This window comes from Canis lupus, chromosome 15, assembly GCF_048164855.1.
Source record: "Canis lupus baileyi chromosome 15, mCanLup2.hap1, whole genome shotgun sequence".
Taxonomy (NCBI): domain Eukaryota; kingdom Metazoa; phylum Chordata; class Mammalia; order Carnivora; family Canidae; genus Canis; species Canis lupus.
Window position 1 is genome coordinate 39,749,981 of NC_132852.1, and position 18,665 is coordinate 39,768,645.

An 18,665-nucleotide genomic window follows, 5' to 3' on the forward strand; every position below is an offset into this window, starting at 1 on the left:
CCAAATGCCCCACAATCCTTTTATTTTATAGCTATGACAAAATAGATCTAGTCTTAATTATATTTTTCAGCTTATTCAGTCTTTCTTTTCTCATTTTTTCTTTATTCTTTTTTCTCAGTCTCAAACTGAAGTGTCCTCAAGTTTTCCCACAAATTCGCAAGTTATTTTATTGTCCAATGGAGTGTGCTCAAAATAATGTAACTCTTAATGCTAGTCTCTCCAAAATATAAGTAAAAAATGGTGATCTGCAAATATCATGTGCAAACTCCAACAAATATAGATTTTTAATATTATCTATGATTTTGGATTATGATTGTTTTCCATTATAATAGATAACATAGTATATTGCCTCATACTTTAGCAGGCTTTAAATTATTGACTGACTGATTGTCCTTTTGTCCTGTGAGTTTAATTATACGAAAACTGAAAGCTTATATTTTTATAATTGTTCTCAAGCCAATGGTTTACTTAGTAAATTGCATTATAACAAAGTTTCTAAGGTTTGACAAAAGGATAAATTGTTTTTCTTCACAATCTCCTAAGGCTATAGTTTTATAGTTATTTCTTTAAAGATTTTATTTTGATTTGAAAGAGTGAGAGAGAGCATGAGCAGGGGAGGGGCGGAGGGAGAGGGAGAAACAGACTCCCCACTGAGCAGAGAGACAAGTGAGGCTCCTGTTGAGAACCCTGGGATCATGACCTGAGTCGAGGACAGACGCTGAACTGACTGAGCCACCCAGGAGCCCTTATAGTAATTTCAAAACAATGTCTTTTGAGGGTGCTAAGACTAAAGACCAGTGAGCAGATCAAGCTGAAAACAAAAATAACATGGATCCAATGAACTATTATTAATGAATAGCCAGTGGCCACCAGACTCATATACTTGAGCTTGAAGTAAAAAACATAAAATGAGAAGTTCTCTTTCTGAAGCATTCATATCTCGAACCATGTAAACATCTCATAACAAATTTAACTTGTCTCCACAGTCTGCTACCTCATTCCAGCTTGACATGATGTCTAAACAGTGACTGAAAAAGTAATTGTTCAGAAAAATGACCAGCCATGAAGTTCTATCCTGTTCTGAAAATGAAGCTAAGCAAATTCTGAAAAGTGGAATGTCCCTCAAGAGACTTACCTCCTCAGGGGACTCTCTAAATCTATCTCCCCTACTCCCTGCTTGGGGGACATGTTTCCCAGTATCATGGGAAAGAGGCTGTGATTTAGGCACAGAGAGTCAGACTAAGACTCTTTCAGGACAGGTCCCATACATCCTCTCAAAGGTGAAGAAGAGAAGGGTCAGAATTGGCTGGAATTCTAACAGAAGCGATATCTTAGGGAATTGGGCTGCAAGTAAAGACTCGGGGGCTGTGGTTTTAGGCCAGGCTTCTCAAGTTCTGCTGGCTTAATTTGGAAGATAATGCTTATGGTAGCTGCTGTTCAGAATGGTGGCTTGTGGTCTTCATAACTTTGAATGTGACGTTTCAGAATGAGGTAGGATGGTGGTAACATATCAATACATATTTTCCAGTGGAAATAAAAGTGAAAGGAACATGAAATCTTGAGTGTTTGGGGTTGGAGGAACACTTAAGACATTTGACAACTACTTATTATTGATTTAAATGTACCTTTTCATCCAGAAAAAAAAAAAATCTCATCTTCACTGTTTGATGGCCACTCCAAGAAGGGAAAATTAGAAAGTCTATTTTTTTCTTCTTCTGGGCTTTAGAATAGGAAAAGTGGGGAAGACTAGTGGTGAGGAGGAAGAAAAGGGACCAAGGAAAACTTAATCCTTCAAAGCATTTGTATTGTATTTTTATTGACTTAAAACACTGATTATGATAACTGAGAAATGTTGAGAGTGGAGAGGAAAGAGCATGTTTTATATATTCATTAGTAGAGAATTGCCACAAACACAACAGCTATGATGCCTGATCTTACAAAGGAAAGTGGCTGAAGATGTAGATTCTAGGGGGAGACACACATGAGGCACTGACCTTGGGGACACAGCCCATTGGGGTGCCAAAACTTCCATCATCAAGATAAATAATATAATACTAGCAAATTCCTTAAATTCTGTGCCTGAGGCAAGTGGCTCACTCCCCTCATGCTAGTTCCATTGATGGATTCTAAATGAATTTGACGAATCTTTTGAGAAGAGGGTTATAGAAAGCAGATTTCTCAGGGCAGGGGCCAGGGAGGCGGTCCTTAGTTGGCCTTTAATGTGTCATGGGGACATCTGGGATATACATGCCAAGTGTAAGTGATTCAATGAGATTTGAATTACATTTGAAAATGTAACCCAGAAATTCCATACTTGAAACAATCTAGTTAGAAAATGTAAGCTTAACTTTAAGGTGTGTATTGGGTTGAATGGTAGCCCTCAGAAAGATCTGTCCATGTTCATGACCCCTGAGACCTGTGATCTCAGGTCTTAGATGTGACCTTTCAAATGTGACTTTATTTGAAAAAAACAAAATCCCCCAAAAAGTCTTTGCTGATATAATTAAAAATTAAATATCTGAGATAAGGAGATCACCTCGTGTTACCTGGGTGGGACCTGAATCCAACAGGTGGTGGGACCAGCGGGGGACACACGGGCGGTGGGGGGGGGGGGGCGGGGGCCTCCCAGCCTGGGAAGCTTCAGACCCAAAGAACGGCTACCCCCCCCCCCGCCCCGCCCCGGGGTCTCCCGAGGCCTGCAGACTGACCCGCACCTTGATTCTGCACTTGGAGCTTCCAGAGCTGGGAGGGAATGAATGTGTGCTGCGGGGAGCCATGGAGCTGGTGGCTGTTGTTCACAGGGTCCGGTACGCGATCCACCGCAGAGGCATCGCAACCGGGGCGCTGGACCGCATCCCTGCGGAATGCTGCCGTCTTCAAGAGTAAACTGAGGCTCTGCCTTTAAGTAGGGTGACCAGGTAATTTATTGACCAAATCAGAATACTTTGGAGAAAAGGAGTACTATTCATCATGACGCCTGGACAGCGGGGACAAATCCTGGACAGACTGCCCTATGTGATCAAGGGCCTAAACTGTAAATTCCCAGCAAATTACTGGCCCCTGCTAAGTTTGTTATTGGAACTACAACCTCACTTTAAGTATAGATGTTCAAGGAGTTCTAGTGTAGAGTGCAAACACTTCAGGGGTTTTTTGTTAAGTAGATCAACAGAAATAAGTACTGACTGGCCTTTGAAGCAAGGTTTTCTTTTGTGGTTTTATTTTTTAAAGATTATATTTGAGGGGGGACAGAAGGAAAGAAGCTCAAGCAGACCCCTGCTGAGCGGAGAGCAGGAAGCAGGGCTTGATCTCAGGACCTTGAGATCATGACCTTCACAGAAATCAAGAGTCAGACCCTGCTTCGCAGATTGAGCCACCCCGGTGGCCCTGAAGCAAGGGTTTATGTTGCAAAAATCACCGAGCAGATATACTTAGAAGAGCAGAGACTCTGACTCTAGAGAGCTGGAGGACCAGCACTGCCTGCCGTGGGACATTGGACCAGCTCTCCAGTGTTGTTGCAGGGGTGTAATGGGTACGTTTGTGTGTTTGTCATTAGCAGCAGCGCTTTCCATTATGCCTGAGTTTCATGGTGTTTTGATTATTAAACAGCTAGAGGAGGTTAAGTATTTGGGCGAGAAAAGTAGAACCAAAAAAAACCTATTTTTCTCATGTTAAGGGGTGTATAAAATCTTTAACTGAATCCACTTAGAGAAGAATTATCACTTCAAAATCATACAACACTCTACCTTGGCTATAATGTTCATTAACCAATCAGGTTTTTTTAAAGATTTTATTTATTTATTCGTGAGAGAGACAAAGTGAGAGGCAGAGACACAGGCAGAGGGAGAAGCAGGTTCCATGCAGGAAACCTGATGTGGGATTCGATCTTGGGTCTCCAGGATCATGCCCTGAGCTGAAGGTGGTGCTAAATCGCTGAGCCATCCAGGCTGTCCCAATCAGTTTTTTTTTTTTTTTTTTATACCAATCAGTTTTATGTTTTGGTTTAGAAATCTAACTTCATTATGACAACATACACTTTAAACTTTGATAATATGTTTGGTATTTCTCTGGTTTTAACTGTGTTAAATATGCTGTAGCAATGCGAAAAAATGTTTTCTATATTTCTAGGGTATATCAATGAGCAATATCTAAGTTTCAGCTTTTCAATAAAAAATATTTCTGGCACCAGCTATATGCTGGGCACTTTCTCACATGCTAGGGATGCAAAGATGTGAGTACCATCTCCACCTGTTCCACTTTCTGCCCTCTCTTCCCCATTCTGTACCCTGGAGACTGACCCTTACCGATGGCTCCCTTGCCTCCTGGCTTCCAGTCAGTGTTAGATGCACCTGCGAAATGGTGCCCATCTGTCACAGGTGTGTCCACTTGACTTTCTCTGGTTCTCACTCCAAAAGGATTCCAGTAACTGGTCAGCTCTAGGGCTGGTAAATATGGGGTTTGGGGGAGCTGGTGAGAGAAGGGAAGGGACGATACTATAGGATTTCTCTCATTTTCCTAAACTCTGCTCACAGTTTTGTAAATAGTCTGTTTGTTAAACTGACTCCAGATTACTAATATGAGAGGCTAAGATCCTAATTGAAGAAAGTACGGACTCACCATGAAGGAGCTCACTTCTAGCTGGAGAGACAGACGTCTAACAGCTAACTGTATCATAAAATAAAAACTTTACAGTTAAAGGCCCATGCAAATTGATGTCAGGGCCCCGAGGAAAGAATGAGGATGTGTTCCCAGGAAAGACAGAGGCGAGGAGACACATAGAGTAGTCTTCACCCAGAGCATAGCACCTGAGCCATGGAGAGAGCAGAGGTGGTGGATTTCCTGGCATCTTTATGCCCTCACAACCTAAGAGATCTTGGGCTGGTTCGTTAATGATAGTGACACAGAATCAGGAAGAAAGAGGAAAGTCCTGGAGATCCCACTGTGGTGGGGTTTTCATGGTTACTATTATAGAATAATGATATGTGGTGAGATGAGCAATAAGCCCAAGCCCGAAAGCCTTCCAGTCCTAAACTTGTTGCTAGCTAACTGTATGAACAAAAGAGTGTTTCCTACCTAAGCTTCTCTCTGTTTCAGCTGCTTCCTCTACTAAGTGGAGAGGATAATTCCTGCCCTTCCTCTTAGAGGATTTCTGCGAGGCTCAAAATGAAATAGTGCTTATAAGAATGTTATAGGACTAAAGCACTGTACAGATGTAGAACATATAGGTGTAGGTAAGATGGAACAAGGTTAGCCATGAGTTGATGATAATTGAAGCTAGATGATAAGCACATAGGAGTTTATTACACATTCTACTTGTGTGTGTGTGTAGAACATTGTGTTGAGAAATAATTGACTTACAGAAAAGCTGCAAAAATAATACAGAAAATTTCTGTATACACTCCATCAGATTCCCCAAATGTTGATAATATACCCCTTGTGCTTTGTCATTCTCTATATGTAATATGGATGAATGTGTATGTATTGGGTTTTTTATTAAATCATTTGAGAATAAGTTATAAACATGATGACATTTACTCCCATGAATGTGTATTTCCTACAAACAAATTCATCCTCTTTCATGCCTACAGTACAATGATCAAAATGAGGACATTAATGCCTATATAGCATTATAAATATTACATGTATGACACTTATACAGTATTATCTATGCCTCATAGCTCAGTCAAATGTCACCAAATGTCTCACTAACCTCTTTTATAGCTAAAGAAAAAGAATTTTTGCTTTCTGGTCCAGTATCCAATCAAGGATCCAATCAAGGACCACACTTGCATTTAGCAGATGTTTGTTTAATGTCTTTAATCCCTTTAAATCTGGATCAATTCCTGTCTTGTCTCTCTCTCTCTCTTTTTTTTATCATCTTGCAGCGCAGCCCTTTATTTTGTAGAATGTCCCTCAGTCTAGGCTTGTCTGATGTTTCCTTATGATTAGATTCAGGGTGTACATTTTTGATGGGAAAGCCATGTTACAGAAACCCAAGTTCAGCTTCCCGTTGTTCTAAAGGCTAATACTCAAGAGATAGGTTTGGACTGGAAAGGAATATGAGCTTTATTCAGAGGCCAGCCACCTGGAGAAGGTAGACTCTTGTCCAAAGGCCTATCCAAGGTTTCTGCCTGGCCCATGAATTTTTAAAGGGAGTGCAGTGGTCTGTGACATTTCTTGATCAGGGGCAGACTCAGTGATGTCAGCCTCAAGAGTTATCGTGGTGCTTGGAGATTGGGCGAGAAGGTCCGATTCCTTGGCACCCAGGGCCTGTGCAGGAGTATTCTCTTGTTTCTTTAAAGGAGGGCAAGGCCTACAGATGTGCAAAGGGAGGCCAGTAAAGTCATTTTTCACCTTAAAAAAAGTGACCTTAAAAAATAAAAGAATTTTGATAAAAGACTGCTGGGCTAATCAGAAAGCTAAGGGGGCTTCAAACAGACTTCTTGGCCTCTATGGCCTGGAACATTCTGGTCTTTCATTCCTTAAGGCCTGCAAATCTCCAAGAAAGTAAATTAGTTCTGGTGAAGGGCCTTAAGTCAGCAAGCAAGAAGTATGCTAACTTAAAGCAAGGTAATAACCCTTAAGACCAGCCGGAAGGCTGTAACAACCACAGAAGGGATGTATCCTCTCAGAGTGTCCTATCAAGAGTCACACAATATCTGTTTGTCACATTATTTGTGACTAACTTTACTTGATTAAGGTTATTTAAGCCAGTAAAGCTACATTTTCTCTTTGTCATTAATAAACATCTTGTGAAGAGATCATTTACTTTCATATATTTTTAATTTATATTTTTATAATAAAAATAGGGACAGTGGGGGATCAAGAGTTTAGTTTTAGATAAATTAACTTGAGATATCAAATAGAAAATCAAATATATGAATTTGAAGCTAAGAGTAGTGTTTTAAGGTAGTGTGGTATAATATAGATGAATCATTGAGTAGATTGAGGAGGAAATAGAAAGGGAAGTCAAGAGCCTTTGTAGAATTTTTTATAAGTTTTGATTGTGAGAAAGCAAAATAATGGGGTTGGTAACTGTAGGGAATATAGGGTCAGGAAAGGATTTTTCTAAATTTTGGGAAATAGAAGAACATCCTGACATGCTGATAGGAATGATGCAGCAGGCACAGAGGGATTGGAGGGGGTAAGTGGCACAATGGAGAGAGGGGTTTTCAGAGGCAGTGACGTCTCCGAGCATAGTTATCCTCAAGTCAGGAAGCTGGGTTCCCATCCCAGTTCTGCCACTCTCTAGCTGTGATGCTTGGGTAAGGAAATCAAACCCTTAGTACCTGAATTAATCCATTTGAAAAGTAGGAGTGTTAATGAGAATGAAGTAAGATGATATCTATAAAAAACATAGCACAGTGTCTGCTGAAGTGAGTGCTATGTACATGCAAAGTTAAACATGATCTTGAACTCACAGTCATTTAATACCTTAGAATTGTTTTCTCTCTGACCTGAATTCTGGAGTATTTCCTCAAAACCCTTCTGCTCTTTAATTACATCTAATTTGTTATTTAATCCAGACTTTGAAATTTTAACTTCAATAACTGTATCTTTCATTTTTAGTTCTCTTTAGATTCCCCTTTCTTCAGATAGTGTCTTGATCTTTAAAATGGTTTCTATTTCCTGTTTTAACTTTTAAATTATTTAAACATAATTATTATATAGTCCCTTTCCAATATTTCAATTTGGTAGGGAGCACATGTTTTCCTATATATTTATATGTGCTGACTTTCCCTTATGGTGATTCATTTTCTTTTGTGGTTTGTAACTTCTATTTGTGAGTTCATTTTTGACTGAAGTTGTTTGTTTCTCTGGGTGTCCCATGAGACTCATTTTGCATTTTCTTTTGCCAATTGTTCTATGGGTTTCAGTGACCTGGGAACCATTTTTATATTAATTTTGCAGCTTATTATCCCACAGATTAGGGCTCTATACTTACTGGGATTTCATAACAGGATTTGTTGTTGTCCATTTATTTGATTTTTATTTTAAAATCAGAAGCCTTTCCAGAATAGCTAATACTAGAATTTTCTGGAATGTCTTTCCAGGGACTTAGCTACAGAAAGTTTTTCCCAGTTTCAGTTCTCTAATTTGCAGTCTTAAGACCACATCAAAATACCCTCCTTGGGGCATTAAAACCTCAGTCTTTTGGACCTGTATCCAGGGATGATGTGCCCCCTGGGCTGCCAGAGGCAGTTTGTAAGCCTATCACTCTGCCTGAGACATTTCTTGCTGTTACCAATAACAGTAGAAAGTCCATTTGTTCTTTCAATCTTGGCTATGTGTTTACACAATTCTTTTGTTATATTTTATGTGTTTGTAGAAGGGATAGAACCTGTTTTAGTCCAAATGACCCTTTTGTAGGAACCAGAACTCTGCCACTTAATAGATATAGATATATAGATATTATAAAGAGACCTAGCAGGAAGATTTTCCTGAAGAATATGCAAGCCATCTTTTTCTCTATAGATTCTTCAAACTCAGCTCCTGGAATAAGCTAGATCAAGGATCCAGAGCTAGATACCAGGAATGCATCTCATCAGGCCTCTTGTAGAATTGCTTTTCTCAAATTACAGTTTGACATGACATTCTCAACTTATATAGGCATATTTTATCAGAAACAGCCCTGTGAAACCCGTTACTGCCTTTGCTATAAAGGTATTGCTGAAAAGAACAAATTCTGCCTTCTGTATTCCTCCTGAGTAACTGGATTGGTTTTCTTTGGTGGAAACTCTGAATTGAGTAACTGCTAGTGTTGTCCTCTTTGAATGGACAATAAGAAAGCTTAAAGCCAAGTTTGTAGCCAACTTCTAATAAGAGTATAAGGTTCTTGGCATGCATTATTGGATTCCAACCTTGCTCTTGGCTCCATCTTATTTAACTATGCCTATTTTTTCTCTTTCAGTGTCATACATTTGAAATGTACTTTATCTTGTTACATTGTATTTATCTCTGTAAACTATTTTACATTTTTGACAGGATAGGGTGGATGATGTGTGTCTATGAATGACTACATTAATGTGTAAGGTATCAAGCTAGTTGAATAACACAGTAAATTGACCTCTATGAGTTTCTATTAAGGGCAGGAAATAATTTATAATCCAAGGGCAAAAGAGTGAAGATATCACAAAATAATAGACAACTGTTAAAAATTAAAGTTGAGGAATATTTATAGGAATGGGACACACACAACAACAAAGTATTTATCTAATGCTCCCCCTCCCATGTATCCAATAAGAGAATGCAATAATAAATCAGTAATAATTATCTCCTTTAGTAGGAATCTACTTCATCTTATTTTATTATTTATGTATTCTTTATTTTCCAAAATATTGATTATAAACATATATTTCCATTATAATTATATAATGAAAAGCAGATGAATACCACTGTATCTGTCAGGGCTGCAAGAGGAAACAACATTCACCCCAAATGGTTTAAATAAAGAGAATTGAATGGTGGATATTCTAAAGAGGCATGTGCTGTTAAAAGAATGAGCAAAGATTGTTCAGGCTTCCCAAAAATAGTAACTCCCCCCGCCACCCAGGGTATTGGAAGGGTACGAGAGAAAAGAAATAAAACAGTGGCTTGGGGCCAGAGGCTATTCCACCAGAACTGTAGTCACAGAGAAACATGAACATTTACAGAGATACAGTGCCAAAGCAGAGAGGCAGGAGGAAGGAAATATTCAGATTTCTCTCCTTTACCCACTGTGATGGTCAATTTTGGGTCAACTTGACTGAGCCACAGTGTGCCCAGATATGTGATCAAGCATTATTGTAGGTGTTTCTGAGGGTGTTTGGGGATGAGCATAACCTTTAAATTGGTAGATCGAGTAGATTACCCTCCAGAATGTGGGTGAACTTCATCCAATCAATTGAAGGCCTGAAAAGAACAAAAAAACTGCCTGTCCCCCAAGTAAGAGAGAATCTTTCCTGTCTGACTGCCTTTGACTTTTTCCTACTTTTGCACTTCTCTGAAACATGAAGTTTTTCTGGATCTCAAGCCTGCCAGTCCTTGGGAGGGAACCCCATACCATTGGCTCTCCTGGGTCAGCAGCTTACTGAGTGACCCTACAGATCTTGGGGCTTGTTAGCCTCCAGATTAGTGTGAGCCCATTAATTATAATACACCTATAAATTATGCACACATGCACACACATCTAGTTGGTTTTGTTTGTCTGGAGAACCCTAATATCTGACTAGTACACACTCTGAACTCCTATTGGTGCTTTCCATTGGCCAAAACCAGCCAGCAGAGGACCTGGATGATGTCCTGGGGCTCAGAGCAATGCAGAAGACAGTGGCTGAGTCCCAGGGTTGTGCATGCTGAGCGGGTGGTGGAGGTCAGGGGTGTGAACAAATGGAGACAAACAAAATGCTATGGTGGTTCAGAGAAGGGAGAGATTGGAACCAATGGGGAAAATTTTATATAGAGCTATTTATCTGTGGATAAAATGGGATTATGACAAAATTATGTAATAGCTATAAAGTTCTGTAATATGCCAGCTCTTATGAAGATTAAGCTGCATAGTACTACACACCACAGGATAATACTACGTACCCAATAAAAATTGTAATAGCATTGGGGCTCCTGGGTGACTCAGTTGCTCAGTAGGTTGAGCATCTGACCCTTGGTTCAGCCCAGGTCATGATCTCATGGGTTGTGGGACTGAGCCATCTGGGGCTCTTCACTCAGTGGGGAGTCTGCTTGAAGATTCTCTCCCTCTACTCCCCCACTCACATGTGTGCTCTCCTTTCTTCTCTGTCTCTCTCTCTAAATAAATAAATAAATAAATCTTAGAAAAAAATTACAGTAGCACTTGTCATGTGCCAGACCCTATGCTAAATGCTTTACATGAGAAATTGGATATTTCCTTTTTAAATGTTAAATAATGAGGCAGAAAAATGAACCCCTTCACAGAGGCCTAAATATGTAAAATGCAGCAGATGGTTGGAGGAATGATTGCAGTTTGCTCAGGCACTCTGCAAATAAGAGGTCCTACGGCTTGAGGAGACCATGATGCCATTTTGGGTTTCATGTTCATTCAATGCAATCCTAGTTATGGCCAGAACAACACTGACCTGTAGTCCAGCCAGAGCCAAGTCATGTATAAAAACAACCTCAAATGCCCAAAACCTCACATCAGGAATGGTTTATGTTCTTGCAGGAGGAGAGTAAGCTCTTTCCATTCAGGGGACCTGTAGGAATCTCCCCTGGCTGTGGCCCATGCCCAAACCTAGAAAGTAAGTAAAACAAGAAGAAAGCTCAGAAGGGCATACGAAGAAACAAGTCAGCTGTCAGTCATGGAAAGGAGTTGGGGAGTTCCACTTTCTGCTGATGTGAAATTCTATTTCTTCTACTTTTGTCAGTGTCTTGCCAAGCCTTTGGAAGAATGAAGGTGGGGATGGTCCTGCTGTCAGATAACTGTAGGTCCTTTAATAGGAAGAGAAAAAAAGCATAAGTGAAAGGAAGCCAAGCGAAATGGATCAGATCATTCTCTGCAAAGTATTAAAGCTTGTGGCAAAGCCAGGGAGGCTTCTCCTCATTGTCCCTAGGACTTTTCTGGGCAGAGCATTTTGAAGGTCAGCCTGACGTAGAGCCTGACATCAATCTGACTCCTATTTGCCCTGAAATGGTTCTTGTCACTGACAGATCAGACAGGAATGTTGGGGCTTGTTCAGGGTTCTCTAGGCACCAGTTAAGAACATCCAGTGTGGGAGCATCTGGGTGGCTCTGTCGGTGAAGCATCTGCCCTCAGCTCAGGTCATGATCTCAGGGATCGAGCCCTGATTGGGCATCCTGCTCAGTGTGCTTCTCCCTCCCTCTGCCCCTCCCTCCACTTGTGCTCTCTCAAATAAATAGATAAAATCTTAAAAAAAAAAAAAAGAACATTCAGTTTATTTATTTTTAAAGATTTTATTTATTTATTCATGATAGACACACACACACACACACACACACACAGAGGCAGGGACATAGGCAGAGGGAGAAGCAGGCTCCATGCAGGGAGCCCGACATGGGACTCAATCCCAGGTCTCCAGGATCACAGTCCTGGGCCAAAGGCAACGCTAAACCACTGAGCCACCTGGGCTGCCCAAGAACATCGAGTTTAATTGCTTACATGACAAAAGACACTATATTCCAGCCTGAGCTTTGACTGGATATTTTGGGAGCCATGATTATTGACATGTGAGTGACTGGATCTTAAAGAGCAATAGGCCAAACCTGTAACACTGAAATGAAACAGGATCAGGATCTATGAATGAAGGAAGACAGCCAACAGCCCAGACATTGACAAGTCCCGCATAGCTTCAAGATGAATCTGCTCTGGCTACCCAGGACCTGAGGTTGGTACTGCAGGTTGGGCATAGGGGAAGGATCTTCCATTCTCAAAGAACTTCATGTCACAGGTCTGGGAGCCAGGGAGTATGGGTTCTAGTCCGAACCCTGCCTCTAAGTTTTCCTATGTCTTATGGTGAAATGACTTCTCTGGCCTCAGCCTCTTCATAATTAAAATGGTAGAGTTGTGTAAGAAGACTTCTAAGGGCTTTCCCTGTAGGAGGTATAGCTCAGTAGTATACCCGTGAGTTCCAGAACCTAAGGTAGTGGCACCTAAAACATGGGTTTCTAGTCTTTGAGCAGCTTCTGATAAACTTCAAAGGAAAAACAATCTCAGCTCCAGAACCTGGCACAGGATGTCCATACTGCCAGGGGCATCTTGGATTCTGACCTCTAGCTGTGATCCAAGAGAGCTTGTCAAATGGCAGACAAATTGTCACTAGCTTATCTTATGTCGTGGCGGGCATTATTAACGAATCGTATTATTTTCCTAAAACCCTTCTCAACTCAGAGCTTCAAGCAAACACTACTAATAGATTAGGGTAGGCTTGCTAGATGAAACTTACTTGCTATCTCTGCTCTCATCTTTCCTTCTGGTTTGACATTCTTCATTGGATAACATCAAGATTAATTGGCTTGCATGGAAAATTCAGCTATTGTATGAGATGACTACATTTGAATTAGGGCTTTAAGTAATTGAACTCTATAGACAACAGTCTTTGTATTTAAGTATTACATTAGTGAAGACATTTGTTCTCATAATTTAGCACTGTGTAAACAAAGATGTGGTTACCATAGAATCATGGCATGTGAAGAAAAGAAACCGTAAACATGTGTCTGGACATCCTTTTGTCCCTTGGAAGAAACACAGTGCAATTATCATAACACATTCAGTGACAATATTGCTTTATCTATGCTGAGTAATAGTATTACATGTGTCTCTTCTGGGAGATTTCCATAATCTAATGGAGTTTCACATTTGGCCTTAATTATCTTTTACTTAATTTAATTTAGATTGCTGTCTACCAAGCTAAGTTTTTCATCCTTTTCTTGTATATACATAGCAATTATTAAAAGGTAGCTATCATATCCATTTCCAAATGTCACAAGTGGGTTAAAAATTCTTTGGGCTGGGCCCCAGGTGGCTCAGCGGTGTAGCACCTGCCTTTGGCCCAGGATGTGATCCTGAAGACCTGGGATCAAGTCCCCTGTCGGGCTCCCTGCATAGAGCCTGCTTCTCCCTCTGCCTATGTCTCTGCCTCTCTCTCTCTCCCTGTGTCTCTCATGGATAAATAAATAAAATCTTTAAAAAAAAAATGTGTGTGTGTGTGTGGGGGGGGGTTTGCATTACATCATCTACTCTGATGTTTGATGCTCTTCCCAGAATCATTTCCAAGTTATCTACATTATGTTAAGTAACGAAATACACTTGGGAAGTTTTTCCTTTGTTAACATAGAAAGTTTGTGTAGGTTCTTTGAATTTTGTGTGATAAAACTGGTGTTTAACTTTTCATATTCTTCACTCATTCAAAGATAGTTTCTTCCATAACTCACAGTGAGGACCAAAGAAGACCAGAAGTAAGGAGCTTAGTTGAGGAAGTGTGAGTTATCAGAACAAGCCAGGAGGAGACATATTTGCATTAAGATGCAGCAGACCATCTGGGAGAAATCAAGACCAGTAACATATATGACAGGGCTTCTCCACTCTGATGAATGCATCTGAATAAAAGGGGGCACATGGTGTCCCTACCTGGGTCAAGAGCACAGTGGGTGAGCATCAAAAGGACCTTAACCAAACAGATAGTTGAGGTACCTGTCCATGTCCTGGAACACTGGTCCAAGGCTGACATAGGGTAGAGGCTGACTCATAGTGAAGCTAATAAAACTTATGCTGTGGGGCCCCTAGCTTCTATGAACCACTTCCAAGAGGCCCTGGGAGGGGCCTTAGCAATGTGTTTACACAGTCAGATGTACTTTTTAAAATATGCTCACAGAAAGGAAAAGAAAAGATATTTTGTTTTTAAATTTTTATTTATTTATTTTAGAGAGAGAGAGAGAGTCAGAGGAGGGGCAGAGGGAGAAGAGAATATTAAGCAAACTCTGTACTGAGCATGAGCCCAGTGCATGGCATGACCCAAAGATCGTGACCCTGAGATCACAACCTGAGCTGAAACCAAGTCAAACTCCCAACCAACTGCATCACATAGGTGTCCCAAGAAAAGATATTTTAAGCACTGTTGGTCAAGATTTCAGTCTCTGTTTGTCTCTGTCCTTTACCTCATATTGGGTGTTTTTATAAGCTCATGTCCATTGTCTAGTTGGGTCTTTTGCCTGAAGTTTTTGAACTAGTCATTTGGTTTTTGGTGTTGAGTTGTGTAAGTCCTTTATATATTTTGGATATTAATGCCTTATTACATATATCATTTGTAAATATCTTCTCCCATTTAGTTGTCTTTTTGTTTTGTTGATGGGTTCCTTTGCTGTGTAAAAGCTTTTAATTTTGTTTAGTCCCGACACTTTATTTTTACTTTTGTTTCCTTCATCTGAGGAGACAGATCCATAAGTATGTTATCAAGACCAATGTTGACAACATTATTGTCTATGAGTTTTTTTAAGGAGTTTTATGATTTCAGGTGTTACATTTAGGTCTTCAATCAATTTTGAATTCATTTTTGTGTACAATGTACGAAACTTATTCAGTCACATTCTTCTGCATGTAGCTGTCCAATATTCCTGACATCATTTATTGAAAAGACTGTCTTTTCTCCATTATATATTCTTGCCCCCTTTGTCCTAGATTAATTGAGATAGGGTATTTCTAGGCTCTATCCTGTTCTATTGATCTGTTTGTTTTTGTGCCAGTATCATGCTGTTTTGATTACTAAAGTTTTGTAATATAACTTGAAGTCCAGAATTGTGAAACCACTAGCTTTGTTTTTTCTTTCTCAAGATTGCTTTGGCTACTTGGGGTTTTTTGTGGTTCCATATAAATTTTAGGATTATTTTGTTCTAGTTCTGTGAAAAATTCTATTGGTATTTTGATGAGGATTGCATTGAATCTGTGGATTGCTTTGGATACTATGGACACTTTAATAATATTAATTGTCTCAATCCATGAGCATGGTATACCTTTTCATTTGTTTGTGTCTTCTTCAATTTCTCTCATTAATGCCTTATAGTTTTGAGTATAGGTCTTTCACCTCCTTGGTTAAATTTATTCTGAGCGATCTTACTTTTTTTATGATTTTTAAAAAATACTTATTTATTTATTCAGAGAGAAAGAGAGGCAGAGACACAGGCAGAGGGAGAAGCAGGCTCCGTGCAGGGAGCCCGATGTGGGGCTCGATCCAGGGTCTCCAGGATCACACCCTGGGCTGCAGGCGGCGCTAAACCACTGCGCCACCAGGGCTGCCCGCAATCTTACTTTTTATGATACAATCCCAATTAAATGGGATTTTTTCTTAATTTCTCCTTCTTTTACTTCATTATTAGTGTATAGAAATGCAACTGATTTCTGTAGATTAATTTTTTATCTTGCAACTAAATTCATTTATTAGTTCTAAAACTATTTTGGTGGAGTCTTTAGTTTTCTACATCATATCATCTGCAAATAGTGACGGTTTACTTCTTCCTTACCAATTTGGATGCCTTTTATGTCTTTTTCTTGACTGAATGCTGCAGCTCGGACTTCCACTACTTGGATTGAAGAAAAGTGGTGAGGGTGGACATCCTTATCTTATTCCTTATCTTATTCCTTATCTTAGAGGAAAAGCTTTCAGTTTTTTTACCATTAAATATAATGTTAATTGTGGGTTTTTCATAAATGGCCTTTATTTTGTTGAGGTAGGTTGTCTTTGAACCCACTTTGTTGAGAGTTTTTATCATGGACATATGTTGTATTTCATCAGATGATTTTTCTTTATCTATTGAAATAATCATATTTTTTATCCTTCCTCTTGTTAATGTGACATATCACATTGATTGATCTGTGAATATTGAATGACTCTTTAATATACTGTGGAATTTAGTTTGCTAATATTTTATTGAGAATTTTGTGTTCATGTTCATCAGAGATGTTGGCTGGTAGTTTTCTATTTTTATAGTGTCTGTCTGATTTTGGTATCAGAGTAATGCTTGGTCTCAGTGAATGGATTTGAAAGTGTTTCTTCCTCTTCTATTTTTTAGAATAGTTTAAGAATAGGTGTTTTTTGTTGTTGTTGTTGTTGTTGTTGTTGTTTTTTAATGAATAGGTATTTTTTGAATGTTTGGTAGAATTCACTTGTGAAGCCATCTGGTCTATTTGTTTTTTAGGGAGTTTTTTGATTAGCTATTCAATTTTATTACTAGTAGTATGTCTGTTCAAATTTTTTATTTCTTCCTGATTCAGTTTTGGAGGCTTGTATGTTTATAGGCATTTATCCTTTTCTTCTAGATTGTTCCACTTATTGGCATATAATTTTCAAATATTTTCTTGTAACTACTTGTATTTCTGTAGTGCTGGTTATTAGTTCTCCTCCTTCACTTCTGATTATTTATTTATTTTATTTATTTGAGTGTTCTTTTTCTTGAGTCAGGCTAAAGGTTTATCAATTTTGTTTATCTTTTCAAAGACTAAAAAGAGTTTTAAAAGATCTTGGTTTCATTGCTATTATTATTTTATAATCTTTTTTAAGGTTTTATTTATTCATGAGAGAGAGAGAGAGAGAGGCAAAGACACAGACAGAGGGAGAAGCAGGCTCCATGCCGGGAGCCCGACACGGACCCGATCCCGGGACTCCAGGATCATGCTCTGGGCCAAAGGCAGGCGCTGAACCACTGAGCCACCCAGGGATCCCCGCTATTGTTATTTTAATCTCTATTTCATTTATTTCTGCCCTAATCTTTATTATTTTCTTCTTTCTAACAATTTTGGGATTTATTTGCTCTTCTTTTTCTTGCTCCTTTAGGTATGAAATTAGGTTGCTTATTTGAGATTTTTCTTATTTCTTGAGGTAGGTCTATGTATCTATAAACTTTTTTCTCAGAACTGCTTTTGCTATGTCCCAAAGATTTTGGATCATAACGTTTTCATTTTGACTTGTCACCATATACTTTTCAATTTCCTCTTTGATTTCTTCACTGGCCCATTTTGTTTATTTTTTTTAGGTGAAAGATTATCCTGATGTTGCAATGAGAAGTGCAATGAGAAATTTTCTTCAAAAACACTGGAACTTTCATGGAAATAATTAAGCTGATTATTGGATTTGATGCATTTTTGTGTGATCAACTAACAATTTTTTAAAAATGACTTGCTTATGCAAAATAATTTACATAACATTAATCAAAATAACTGGAAATCCTTTACAAAATGAGTTGCAAAATCAAATAAATAAACCAGAAACAAATACTACTCCATAACTGTAAATTCTTCATAGGATATAGTAAATGCTTTATCAGTTGGTGATTATTGTGCATTAGTCTTATAACAGAAAAACCTATGCATAATTTTAACTTTGTTACCAAATTAAAACCATTTATCTGTGACTTTATTCAGAAAAGTAAAAGAAATGGTCATCCTATGACAATATATGAAGGAGGCTACAAAGGGCAACAAGCACCCTTTCAAATATTAATAATTATGTAGGGCATATGACATACACAGCTCATTCCTTAATCACTTTAGAGAAAAAGCTGCCCCAATAGTACTGGTTACTATAGTATTTTTTTAATTTAATTTTTTTTTTTATTTTTTGGTTACTGTAGTATTTTCACAATAGTTAATAAGTCTGCTTTTCAGGCTTGTCTAGTACAGTACTACCCAATAGAAATATAATATGAGCCATATTAAAATTTTCTAGTAATCACAGTAAAACAAGTAAAAAGAAATAGTTGAATCATATTTTAATGATGCTTTATTTAACCCTATGGACGTTACTATGCAATCAATACAAATACATTTAAATATTTAAAGAATTTTTTTGTGTACTAAATCTTTGAAATCTGGTATGTACTTTATGTCGCAGCACCCATATGACTAGCCACATTTCAGGTGTTCCATAGCCACATGTGGCTGGTGGTTACTACATTGGATAGTGTAGGTATAGTAGTTTGTGTGTTTTAAACATATATGACTACTCATATTTTTCTTTAAATGGACTAAATACAATTAAACAGTTTGTCTACTATAAAGTATTCAAGCCTTGCAACAGGGGTGCAAACTAATAACAAGTTAAAGCTAACTGCAGGCTAGATCAGATAGGGCTGGCCTCTGGGACTAAACCTCTCCCAGGTGATCAGCAGGGCCTTCACAAGAGTAACCAGGCAGGTCCAGCACTGGCTGG

General features: G+C 38.8%; 1 long non-coding RNA gene across 1 annotated transcript in view; it reads left to right on the top strand.

Moving 5' to 3' along the window:
- Positions 1 to 17,734, top strand: part of LOC140604949 (uncharacterized) — a 37,649-nt gene extending 19,915 nt beyond the window's left edge. The window contains exon 2 of the long non-coding RNA XR_012007750.1: positions 17,491 to 17,734. This is a non-coding gene — a long non-coding RNA (uncharacterized lncRNA). The remainder of the gene's footprint in view (positions 1 to 17,490) is intronic.
- The last annotated feature ends 931 nt before the right edge of the window (positions 17,735 to 18,665 follow it).